The sequence below is a fragment of the Amblyraja radiata genome, chromosome 23 (assembly GCF_010909765.2).
Source record: "Amblyraja radiata isolate CabotCenter1 chromosome 23, sAmbRad1.1.pri, whole genome shotgun sequence".
Taxonomy (NCBI): domain Eukaryota; kingdom Metazoa; phylum Chordata; class Chondrichthyes; order Rajiformes; family Rajidae; genus Amblyraja; species Amblyraja radiata.
Window position 1 is genome coordinate 5,700,004 of NC_045978.1, and position 13,123 is coordinate 5,713,126.

The following is a 13,123-nucleotide window of genomic DNA, read 5'->3' on the forward strand; positions in this document are numbered from 1 at the left end:
ACATGAGCATGCAATACTACGTGGATTAAAAACAATAAACAATTTCAAAGTCAAAATAGTCTTTTATTAAATACAATCAACAAAATGGCTTTTTACAAAATCATCGTGGATGAACGCCTCTGCTCCACAATCAACAGCATGAAGCTACAGCGGGCCAGGCAGTGCCAGGGGAGGCAGATCTCGGGGCCCGGGGGAGATGGTGAGAGACTACGGTGGTGGAAGTGCAGGGAGAGAGTGCGGGGAGTGTGAAGGGGAGAGAGTGCAGGGAGGGAGAGAGAAAGAATGCAGGCAGGGAGAGTGAGAGCAGGGAGAGAGAGGGAGAGAGCAGGCAGGGATAGAGAGAGTGCAGGCAGGGAGAGAGAGAGTGCAGGCAGGGGGAGAGTGAGAGCAGGGAGAGAGGGAGAGCAGGGAGAGTGAGAGAGAGAGCAGGCAGGGATAGAGAGAGTGCAGGCAGGGGGAGAGTGAGAGCAGGGAGTGAGAGCAGGCAGGGAGTGAGAGCAGGGACAGAAGGTGAGAGACCACACCAACACACCTCCTCATCACCAATCTACCAATGGCCGCTCTGCTGCGGCTTATATAGCCGCCTCACGCCTGCGCAGGAACCCGTATATGGCCCTTGTGCATGCGCCGCCCCCTTATATGGCCCTTGTGCATGCGCCGTGACCTTATATAGCTCCCACGCATGCGCCGTGACCTTATAAAGCCCCCTGTGCATGCGCCGTGACATTACATAGTCCTCACGCATGCGCCGTAACCATATATGGCCATCAAACATGCACTGCAATCTTATATATCCGCCTCATTACTACTCATTCATGAGTGGTGTGGCTTATCTGTGCTAGACACAGACACAGCAACGTCTCTCTAGAGATGCTGCCTGTACCGCTGAGTTACTGCAGCTTTTTGTGCTCTTCTGCAGTGTGGTAGAGCTCGATCGATATACAGTGCCCTCCATAATGTTTGGGACAAAGGCCCATGATTTGTTTATTTGCCTCTGCTCCACAATTTGAGATTTGTAATAGGAAAGAGAGAAAAAAAAATCACCATGTGGTTAAAATGCACATTTATGCAGAAAATTATGCATCAAAGTGAGGGCCAAAGTGCCAATGAAAGTCAAAGAAGCCATTATGAGACTGAGAAACAAGAATAAAACTGTTAAGAGTCATCAGCCCTACCTTCGTCTTACCAAAATCAACTGTTTGGAACATCATTAAGAAAGAGAGCACTGGCGAGTTTACTAATGGCAAAGGGACTGGCAGGCCAGGGAAAGACATCCACAGCAAATAAAAATTCCCAAACTCTCAAAAAAAGCATAAGATAAAGAAGGCTTATCTTCTTTATCTTAGGGGGGGCTACGAATAAACATTGCATTAATTTTTACATGGTTTTGACTTTATTAATATATTAAGGCGGTTAAGAAGGTTCAATTGTTGGGTATAAATGCAGGAGTAGCAAGATGGATTCAACAGTGGCTGAATGGGAGACGCCAGAGAGTAATGGTGGATGGCTGTTTGTCATGCACATCAATGATCTGGATGCAGGTGTGGTAAATTGGATTAGTATGTATGCAGATTATACTAAAATAGGTGGTGTTGTGGATAATGAACACCACCAAAGTCTACAGAGAGATTTAGGCCATTTGGGCTGAAAGATGGCAGATGGGAGTTTAATGCTGATAAGTGTGAGGTGCTACATCTTGGCAGGACAATAGGACGTACATGGTAAATGGTAGCGAATTGAGGAATGCAGTTCCCTGAAGGTAGAATCTCATGTAGATAGGTGGTAAAGAAAGCTTTTGGTATGCTAGCCTTTATAAATCAGAGCATTGAGTATAGAAGTTGGGATGTAATGTTAAAATTGTACAAGGCATTGGTGAGACCAATTCTGGAGTATGGTGTACAATTTTGGTCGCCCAATTATAGGAAGGATGTCAACAAAATAGAGAGATTACAGAGGAGATTTGACGGAGTTGACGTGGATAAGCTTTTCCCTTTGAGAATAGAGAAGATTCAAACAAGAGGACATTACTTCAGAATTAAGGGACAGAAGTTTAGGGGTAACATGAGGGGGAACTTCTTTACTCAGAGAGTGGTAGTGGTGTGGAATGAGCTTCCAGGGGAAGTGGTGGAGGCAGGTTCGATTTTATCCTTCAAAAATAAATTGGATAGGTATATGGATGGGAAAGGAATGGAGGGTTATGGTCTGAGTGTAGGTAGATGGGACCTGTTTCCGTGCTGTAATTGTTATATGGTTATATATGGTTAATATCTGACAATGTGCAATTTAACCACATGTGATTTTTGTGGAGTTGTGGAGTAGAGGCAAATAAATAAATGATGGGCCTTTGTCCCAAACATTATGGAGGGCGCTGTAAGGAGCCTATTCCCATCCCCAAAAAAGTACCAACACCTACCTGGATCTGCAGCTGTTCCTCGCAGCTCTTCACTCCTGGAAAAGTAAACTTGGGTCAGTTCGTACACAAAAACGTGCCAGATTTAACCAATGTCTTTGCTAGCATCAGATACATTTGGCTTATTTGCTCATAATCAGCATGATCGATAAGATGGGGAAAAAAGTTTCAACATCATTTACTAGACTGAGATGATTAGCTGAAGGATTATTTATCAACGTACCTGAGCTGCCTGCACCCACTGCTCCACATGTGACATCCATTTCTGCATCCACCCTATGCAGGAAGACAACATTCATACTTAATTCACGACAATTTTTAAATCTATCACAATGTACAATTTTAAACCACTGCTGTTCAGAAAAAACTAATTGAAATCACTGCAGAAAGCCAGCATTAACAGTGTAGCCTAACACGAGTGGTTAAATATGTCCATTCCCAAAGTCCAGCAAGACATCAATCTGCTCCATTGTCCCCGTTCATCAATCTCCAGTCTCTAGAATCAGTAACCAAATAATCCAAACATCTGCCAGTTGATTGAAGATGAAACCAAATGACAACTCCCAACCATTTGACATGCGCTTCGCAATCCACTATTTAAATCTCACCAAAGTTTCACTCTAGCCGTCATGTGGCAAAAATAAATTTTGTAGTTAAGCACATTGATGTTTATAAAAAGATACGCACAAAATGCTGGGTAACTCAGTTTCCGCACTGTGTTTCTAAACCAAAATAACACAAAGACGTCTAGGTTTGTAGATCAATTGGCTTCGGTAAAAAATTGTGACTGTCCCGACCTAGTACTTGTGTGCGGGTCGGCGTGGACTCGGTGGGCCAAATGGGCCCGTTTCCGCGCTTTGTCTCTTAAGCCCCTGTCCCACTGGCGTGTCTCCTTGGCACGCTAATTACTTGACGGTCGCGCACGACTTCATGCGCCCGCACAGCCTTCTGGTGCGCGTGACGACATTTGACGATAGACACAAAATGCAGGAGTAACTCAGCGGGACCGGCAGCATATCTGGAGAGAAGCAATGGGTGACGTTTCGGGTCGAGACTTCTTCAATTTGAAAGAAGGGTCTTGACCCGAACGTCATCTATTCCTTCTTCTCTCCAGAGATGCTGCCGGTCCCGCTGAGTTACTCCAGCATTTTGTGTCTATCTTCAATTTTCCTGGCCCCTGCTCTGGGAGTAGAAGTGGGGGCGGATACCGACCGCAACGGCGATCGTTTGCCTGATTCAGCTGATTTTGGAGGTGAGACGTTGCGTCGTGCCAGGGTCTTGGGCCTGTCCCACTTTGGCCGTCAGTTATGTGACAGGCCGGTGGCGCGCAAAGATTTTGTTTGTTTCAAAATTTTGGAGCGCCGCGATACCGCGCACGACTCCATACCCCTCCGCGCTGCCACATGATGCCCTGGCGTCTCAACGCAATGAGGAAGGCTCGTGATTTGCGTGCCAAGGACACGCAAGTGGGACAGGGCCTTAAAGCTAAACATTATTCCACTGATCTCACTTGAGCAAGCAATACCACGTGGATTAATAAAAATAAACAATTTCAAAGTCAAAATAGTATTTTATTAAATACAATCAACAAAATGGCTTTTTACAAAATCATCGTGGATGAACGCCTCTGCTCCACAATCAACAGCATGAAGCTACAGCGGGCCAGGCAGTGCCGGGGGAGGCAGATCTCGGGGCCCGGGGGAGATGGTGAGAGACTACGGTGGTGGAAGTGCAGGGAGAGAGTGCGGGGAGTGTGAAGGGGAGAGAGTGCAGGGAGAGAGAGAGAGTGTGCAGTGAGAGAGAGAGAGAGAGTGCAGTGAGAGAGAGAGAGAGAGAGAGTGCAGTGAGTGAGAGAGAGAGAGAGAGAGAGTGCAGGCAGGGAGAGAGAGAGTGCAGTGAGTGAGAGAGAGAGAGAGAGTGCAGGCAGGGAGAGAGAGAGTGCAGGCAGGGAGAGTGTGTGCAGGCAGGGAGAGAGAAAGAGAGACCGCACCAACACACCTCCTCATCACCAATCTACCAATGGCCGCTGCGCCGCTTATATAGCCGCCTCACGCCTGCGCAGGAACCCGTATATGGCCCTCATGCATGTGCTGCCCCCTTATATGGCCCTCGTGCATGCGCCGTGACCTTATATAGTCCTCACGCATGCGCCGTAACCATATATGGCCATCAAACATGCACTGCAATCTTATATATCCGCCTCATTACTACTCATTCATGAGTGGTGTGGCTTATCTGTGCTAGTCACACAGCAACGTCTCTCCAGAGATGCTGCCTGTACCGCTGAGTTACTGCAGCTTTTTGTGCTCTTCTGCAGTGTGGTAGAGCTCGCTCGATATACAGTGCCCTCCATAATGTTTGGGACAAAGGCCCATGATTTGTTTATTTGCCTCTGCTCCACAATTTGAGATTTGTAATAGGAAAGAGAAGAAAAAAAATCACCATGTGGTTAAAATGCACATTTAATGCAGAAAATTATGCATCAAAGTGAGGGCCAAAGTTATGCCAATGAAAGTCAAAGAAGCCATTATGAGACTGAGAAACAAGAATAAAACTGTTAAGTCATCAGCCATACCAAATCAGCTGTTTTGGAACATCATTAAGAAGAGAGCACTGGCGAGTTTACAAATCGCAAAGGGACTGGCAGGCCAAGGAAAGACATCCACCGCAAAAAAAGAATTCCCGAACTCTCAAATAAAGCATAAGATAAAGATGGCTGCAATACAGGCCTGGCAGAGCATCACAACCATCTTTATCTTATGCTTTTTTTGAGTGTTTGGGAAATTTTTTTTTTGCTGTGGATACTAAACATGACCACTTTCATTTACATGACATTGCTCTGTCCCAAACATTATGGTGACATGATATAGGGCGGCTACGAATAAACATTGCATTAATTTTACATTAACATTAATCATTAATATCTGACAATGTGCACTTTAACCACATGTGATTTTTTTTCTATTTCAAATCTGAAATTGTGGAGTAGAGGCAAATAAATGATGGGTCTGTCGCAAACATTAGAGGGCATTGTAACTAACCTATTCCCACCCCCAAAAAAAGTACCACCACCTACCTGGATCTGCAGCTGTTCCTCGGAGCTCTTCACACCTGGAAAAGTAAACTCGGGTCAGTTCGTACACAAAAAGGTGCCAGATTTAACCAATGTCTTTGCTAGCATCAGATACATTTGGCTTATTTGCTCATAATCAGCATGATCGATAAGACGGGGAAAAAAGTTTCAACATCATTTACTAGAATCAGATTAGCTGAAGGATTAATTATCAACGTACCTGAGCTGGCTGCACCCACTGCTCCACGTGTGACATCCATTTCTGCATCTACCCTGTGAAGGAAGACAACATTCATACTTAATTTACGACTTGAATTTTAAATGCTTCACCGTGTACGCAAAGGGACTGGCAGGCCAAGGAAGACCTCCACAGCTGATGACAATTTTTCTCTCTATAATAAAGAAAAATCCCCAAACACCTGTCCGACAGATCAGAACCATTCTTCATTGCATACAAAGGATATGGAACATAATACTAAACATGACTACTTTCATTTACATGACATTGCTCTGTCCCAAACATTATGGCGTCCTGAAATAGGGGGTCTATGAATAAACATTGCTTTAATTTCTACATGGTGAAACCAAAATGTATAAAAATGGCCTTTATTAAAATCTGGCAATGTGCACTTTAACCACATGTGATTTTTTTTCTATTACAAATCCAAAATTGTGGAGTAGAGAGGCAAATAAATAAATGATGGGCCTTTGTCCCAAACATTATGGAGGGCGCTGTAAGGAACCTATTCCCATCCCCAAAAAAGTACCAACACCTACCTGGATCTGCAGCTGTTCCTCGCAGCTCTTCACTCCTGGAAAAGTAAACTTGGGTCAGTTCGTACACAAAAACGTGTCAGATTTAACCAATGTCTTTGCTAGCATCAGATACATTTGGCTTATTTGCTCATAATCAGCATGATCGATAAGACGGGGAAAAAAGTTTCAACATCATTTACTAGACTGAGAAGATTAGCTGAAGGATTAATTAGCAATGTACCTGAGCTGGCTGCACCCACTGCTCCACATCTGACATTCATTTCTGCATACACCCTGTGCAGGAAGACAACATTCATACTTAATTGACAAACACTGATTTTTAAAATCCGTCACAATTTTAAACCACTGTTCAGAAAAAACTCATTGAAATCACTGCAGAAAGCCAGCATTAACAGTGTAACCTAACACGAGTGGCTAAATGTGTCCATTCACAAAGTCCAGCAAGACATTAATCTGCGCCATTGTCCCCGTTCATCAAGCTTCAAAGCCTCTAGATTCAGTAACCAAATAATCCAAACATCTGCCACAGTTGGATTGAAGATAAAACCAAATGACAATAGCAAACCAGCTCAGTGTCAACCCTAACTATTTGACGTGAGCTTCGCAATCAACTATTTAAATCTCACCAAAGTTTCACTCTGGCTGTTATATGGCAAAGATGGATTTTGTAGTTAAGCACGCTGATCTTTATAAAGAAAGAAACGCACAAAATGCTGGAGTAACTCAGCGGGGGACAGGCAGCACCTCGGCTGCTTTGGAGGAGCAATATTTGATAGTAACCCGAGGGGCAACATTTATATTCATAGAGGGGAATGGGTGGGCATATGCCACAAGCTACCAGAGCTTGCAGTTAAAGCAGATAATAATTACACAGAACAATAAACCGTTGGGCTTGGCCCCAAAGCTGAATCGGATCCCACGTGTGGACCATCAAACCCCAGGTTTGATCCTGTCCTCGGCTGCTGTCTGTACGGAATTTGTACATTCTCCCCGTGAACGCGTGGGGTTTTCTCCGGGTGCTTCGGTTGCCTCCCACACTCCAAAGGCGTGCAGGTTTGTAGGTTAATTGGCTTTGGTAAAAAAAAATTGAGACGGTCCCGGCCTAGTATTTGTGTGCGGGTCGGCGTGGACTCGGTGGGCCGAAGGGCCTGATTCCGCGCTTTAATTTAATAAACTTTATTTCGGACACAAGGGCCAGACAAGGTGCAACATTACATAAAAATGTATAGCATATGTTTAACTTTATCACTAAAGCTAAACATTACATCTCCGATATTGGGCAAGCAGTAACTACGCGGATCAAAATTAACTAAACAACATGAAAGCGAACATTAAAAATTATTAAATAAAAATCAACATAGAAAACACAAACAGCATGAAGCAACAGAAGTATTGGCGGGGAAGAGAGTTTAGTTCGGCCCACCGTGTCCGCGCCGACCTGCGATCTCCACACACACTTACACATTAATCTTTACCCTACACATTGCATTACTAGCGACAATGTTGACCTTTATACCAGGACAATCTAGAAACCCGCACGTCTTTGTGGAGTGTGTGGGAGGAAACCGAACTTCTCGGACTGGGAAAACCCACGTGGGACACGGGGAGAGAGAGCGTGCAAACTCCACGCAGCCAGCAGGCGGGAGTCGGTCGGGATCGAACTCGCGTCTCCTCCGGCGCTGTGAGGCGGCAACTCTAGCGCTGCGCCACCGTGGAGACAGAGTGGTGAAGGGAGAGGAGAGTGGGGGGGGGGAAGAGTGAGGGGGGGGGGGGGGGGGGGAGAGAGTGAGGGGGGGGGGAGAGTGAGGTGAGGGGGGGGGGAAGAGAGTGAGGAGAGAGTGAAGGGGGGAGAGTGTGAGGGGGGAGAGAGTGAGGGGGGGGGGGGAGTGTGCAGGGAGAGAGGGAGAGGGGGAGAGAGTGGAGGGGGAGAGTGTGTGCAGGGAGAGAGGGAGACCGCACCACCACTCACCTCACTCGCCACCAACAGAGACCGATGGCCGCCGCGCAACGGCTTATATGCCCCCCTCACGCATGCGCCGTACCCTTATATGGCCCCCTCGCGCATGCGCCGTCCCCTTACATCGCCGCCTCATCTCATTACCATTCATGAGGGGTGTGGCTTATCTGTGATAGACACGGAGACGTCTCTCAGCGACGTCTCGTACAGAGATGCTGCCCAAATTATAATAGAGGAGCTCTAGTATCTTTGATGCTACGTTTCTGCAGCTTTCTGTGTTGGTCTGCAGTGTAGTAGGGTCAGGCTGGAATCTGCAACAATGTGCATGTTAGTAGATTAGTAGAGAGTGAGGCTGGAATCTGGAGCAAGATGCATCCAGTGTGTAGTAGAAGTGTGTGGGAATGCTGGTTTAAACCAAAGTTGGACACAAAGTGCTGGAATAACACAGCGGATCACGTCACCCATTTTTCTATCCCGATATGCTGCCTGTCCCGCTGAGTTTGACCATACACAAAGTACTGGACTAACTTGAATTTGGAGCAATGTCCCATGCAGTAGAGTGAAGCTGGAATATGGAACAAGGTCCATTGCTGTAGTGTCAAGATGGAATCTGGAGCAAGATACAATACTGTGGAGTCAATAGACGACAGATGCTATAATCCGGAGCAAGGTCCAATGCAATAGTCAAGCTGGAATCTGGAGCAAAATACAATGGAATAGATTCAAGAGGCTGTAGATGCTGGAATCTGGAGCAATATCCAATGCAAAGACTCAAGATCCGTGTATCTACGTTTTGACATGCTGCCAGTGCCTGACCTGCTGAATTACTTCAGCACTTTGTGCCCTTTTGTGCAAACCAGCACCTGCTGTTCCACGTTTCAACAAACAAAATGTTCAATAAATAAAAACGACGATATAGCACAAATACAAAGCAAGCACAAAGTTCTTGGTGCAACCCAGGCAGTTCGGAGTTCTGGAGTAAAATCTAATGCAATAGACTTAAGAGACAGTCTGAAGAAGGGTTTCGGCCCGAAACGTCGCCTATTTCCTTCGCTCCATAGATGCTGCTGCACCCGCTGAGTTCCTCCAGCAATTTTGTGTACCTCAGACTTAAGAGACAGCTGGTGCTAGAATCTGGAGCAAAATCAAATGCAATTAATTGATTCAAGAGACTGGATTTTGCTCCAAATGTCAGCATCTGCATTCTCCAGAGTCTATGCGCCAGAAAACCCCAATTTTTAGTATCTGCAATGGAATAAACTCAATGGACTATAGATGTTGAAATCTGAAGCAAAGACCAAAACTTGAGACAAGGAACAAAAAATGTGCTGGACTAATTCAGCAGATCAGGCAGCATCATTGGAGGACGTTGATAGACAATGCTGCGAAAACGTGTCTTAAGATCAGAAGAGTATAATTAGGCCAATTGGCCCATCAAGTCTTCTCCACCATTCAATTATGGCTGAGCTATCGCTCCCTCCTAACCCCATTCTCCTGCCTCCTCCCCATAACATTCAAGACCCCTACTGATCACGAATGTATCTATCTCTGCCTTAAATATATCCACTGTCTTTGCCTCCACAGGCTTCTGTGGCAAAGAATACCACAGATTCACACCCTCTGACTAAAGAAATTCCTCCTCATCTCCTTCCTGAAACATCCTTTAATTCTGAGGCTATGACCTCTAGTGCTAGACTCTCCCACTAGTGGAAACATCCTCCCCACATCCACTCTATCCAAGCCTTTCACTATTCTGTACGTTTCAATGAGGTCCCCCCTCATTCTTCTAAACTCCAGCGAATATAGGCCAGTGCTGTCAAATGCTCATCATTTGTCTTGACCCGAAACGTCGCTTATTCATGTTCGCCACAGATGTTGCCTATCCCACCGAGTAGCTCCAGCACTTTATGTTTTGTAAAAGTGGTCCAACTTTTGCATACTTGTCTAGCCTGCACTCAATTAAAAAAATGCAAGATGTCTGGCTGCGGGAATGCACCGAAGATAGACACAAAATTGTGGAGTAACTAAGCAGGTAAGGCAGCATCTCTGGAGAATAGGAGGAGGTGACATTTCGGGTCAGAACCCTTCTTCAGGTAGGAGATGCCTCGTTCCATAGGCAGGCAGTGAAATGCATCAACGATTCTCAATGCTAAGCCAAACCCTCGTCCACTTTAAATAGGGATGGGCCAGTGTTTGTTCTCTGGCACTGAAGATGAGATATTCCTTCCTCCCTTCAACCCCCCACCGTTGAAACTAGACTTCAATCATATGTCCTGGCCACTGCCTTAAGTTCCAGAGCAACAGAACTGGAGATAGGTCGACTCAACTCAGACAACAGCATCAACAAATACACATGGCTTTTGATCTCACTGAAAACTTACAACTTCATCGATTATGGAACACCTTCTGAAAGTCACCAGTCCTACATCTTTTAAGAGGTTCATATAGGCATGTGAAGGAAGATGAGATATTCCTTCCTCCCTCCAACTCCCCATCAGAGAATTGAAGGATATGGATCGTATGCAGGAATTTGAGATTAGTTTATCTTGGCACATTGTGGGCCAAAGGGCCTGTTACTGTGCCTCACTGTTCTACTTGAAACACCATACCCAAAATGTGTTCATATCTCGTCAGGCAGCATATCTGGAGAAGGAATGGGTGACATTTCAGGTCAAGACCCTTCTTCAGACCACCTTGCCACCCATCTGTTCAGGCCTGGATGTTGTCCGGGTCTTGCTGCCATATGATGGTGGATGGGTTTAACAGCGGAGGAATTACAACAGGCACTGAAATAATCGTTACTTCTGACACTTGTCCAAAAGGAAAAATGTTTAAAGCTGAACTGAAAGTTTTCTTGTTAAGCCATAAACCCATTCCATTTCCAGATCCAAGGATAGGACAAAATAATCTAATACATTTCCTTGGCTTGTCAACAGAAATATTTGATATAATTCCTTAAACTATATTTGATCTAAGCCTATTTTAGTTTCGTTTAGAGATACAGCTCAGAAACAGGCCCTTCGGCCCACCGAGTCCACATCGACCAGCAATCCCCGCACACTAACACTACTCTGCACACACTAGGGACAATTTACACATACACCAAGCTAATTAACCTACATACCTGCACGTCTTTGGAGTGTGGGAGGAAACCAAAGATCTCTGAGAAAACCCACGCAGGTCACAGGGAGAACGTACAAACTCTGTAGACAGCACCCGTAATCAGGGTCGAACCCGGGTCTCCGGCGCTGCAAGCGCTGTAAGGCAGCAACTCTGCTATTGTGCCGTAATATTAGCAAATAATTATGCTTGAAGTTACTAAGCGCTTTTGGTTAAGATTCTTGGGATTAAGATTTTATTGGTCACAACATTACAAAGTTTTCATTTTGTTTACCTTGCACTAAATGTTATTCCCTTATCATGTACCTATACACTGTAAATGGCTCGATTGTAATCATAGAAATTAGGTGCAGGAGTAGGCCATTCGGCCCTTCGAGCCTGCACCGCCATTCAATATGATCATGGCTGATCATCCAACTCAGTATCCCGTACCTGCCTTCTCTCCATACCCTCTGATCCCCTTAGCCACAAGGGCCACATCTAACTCCCTCTTAAATATAGCCAATGAACTGGCCTCGACTACCCTCTGTGGCAGAGAGTTCCAGAGATTCACCACTCTCTGTGTGAAAAAAGTTCTTCTCATCTCGGTTTTAAAGGATTTCCCCCTTATCCTTAAGCTGTGACCCCTTGTCCTGGACTTCCCCAACATCGGGAGCAATCTTCCTGCATCTAGCCTGTCCAACCCCTTAAGAATTTTATAAGTTTCTATAAGATCCCCTCTCAATCTCCTAAATTCTAGAGAGTATAAACCAAGTCTATCCAGTCTTTCTTCATAAGACAGTCCTGACATCCCAGGAATCAGTCTGGTGAACCTTCTCTGCACTCCCTCTATGGCAATAATGTCCTTCCTCAGATTTGGAGACCAAAACTGTATGCAATACTCCAGGTGTGGTCTCACCAAGACCCTGTACAACTGCAGTAGAACCTCCCTCCTCCGATACTCAAGTTGAGCAATCATGTTTTGTCTTTCTGCTGACTGGTTTGCACGCAACATAAGCTTTTCACTGTACCTCGGTACACATGACAATAAACTAAACTGCGCATGCTTCATCTTACGGATTGCCATATTCATTTCAAAGGTTTGTGCTTTTTTTTTTATCACTTAAGCAACACAGAATGTGCATTTAACCCCACTTCACACAAACACTCAAATTGTGCAAGTGAAAATTAAGTGTCAAATTTTTAAGGCAAGTTATTAAACAAAAGCTTCATCTATACAAATGCAGATTCTTATATTTAAATTTTGGACAGGTAGTTTTTCCAAAGTTGAGCAACATTTACCATTGAATCAGAACTTTAAACAGAACACTACACGGCAAAAAACAACTCATTGCAAACCAAGTTGGGATGTTGTGTGGTTATGAACAGTGCTGGATTAACCCACTGGACCCCGTAGTTTGGCCAATCAAGCAGAGTTGAAACCAGATCATAGGGCTCGTCTGAACTCCAGAACCAGACTCAAAAGAGCACGTTGAATGTCTTGGATTTACACATGGAAGCAAAATTAGAGCGCATCAGTAGCTTTTCAGGGGTATTCTGATAAAATGTGAGGAAAGTTAGGTAAAAGCTTTCAGCAGTCAACAAACTGAACAACTATAGTCAGAATTGTTAGAGAGCATTGGATGAAGTATGGAAATTAAATCAGGATCTAAATCACCCTCCGCTGCAAAGTATCAAGATGAATACAAATGAAAGATTCTATTGTGTTAAAGGGGAGTTGTGATTTTTTCCCCTTAACCAGTAACTAAAGACCCACAGATTCAGTTACTGATCAAACTGCTCAGGG

The 13,123-nt window shown here is 44.9% G+C and overlaps 3 non-coding genes across 3 annotated transcripts; all 3 read right to left on the reverse strand.

Annotated features, from left to right (window-relative positions):
• Positions 1 to 2,508: 2,508 nt before the first annotated feature.
• On the reverse strand, positions 2,509 to 2,598 carry LOC116986541. Its single transcript, XR_004415514.1, has one exon. It is a non-coding gene; the product is annotated as a small nucleolar SNORD12/SNORD106 (small nucleolar RNA).
• A 2,983-nt stretch (positions 2,599 to 5,581) lies between these two features.
• On the reverse strand, positions 5,582 to 5,671 carry LOC116986539. Its single transcript, XR_004415512.1, has one exon. It is a non-coding gene; the product is annotated as a small nucleolar SNORD12/SNORD106 (small nucleolar RNA).
• Positions 5,672 to 6,355: 684 nt separating this feature from the next.
• LOC116986542 lies at positions 6,356 to 6,445 on the reverse strand. The gene has a single exon (XR_004415515.1). It is a non-coding gene; the product is annotated as a small nucleolar SNORD12/SNORD106 (small nucleolar RNA).
• Between the last annotated feature and the right edge of the window lie 6,678 nt (positions 6,446 to 13,123).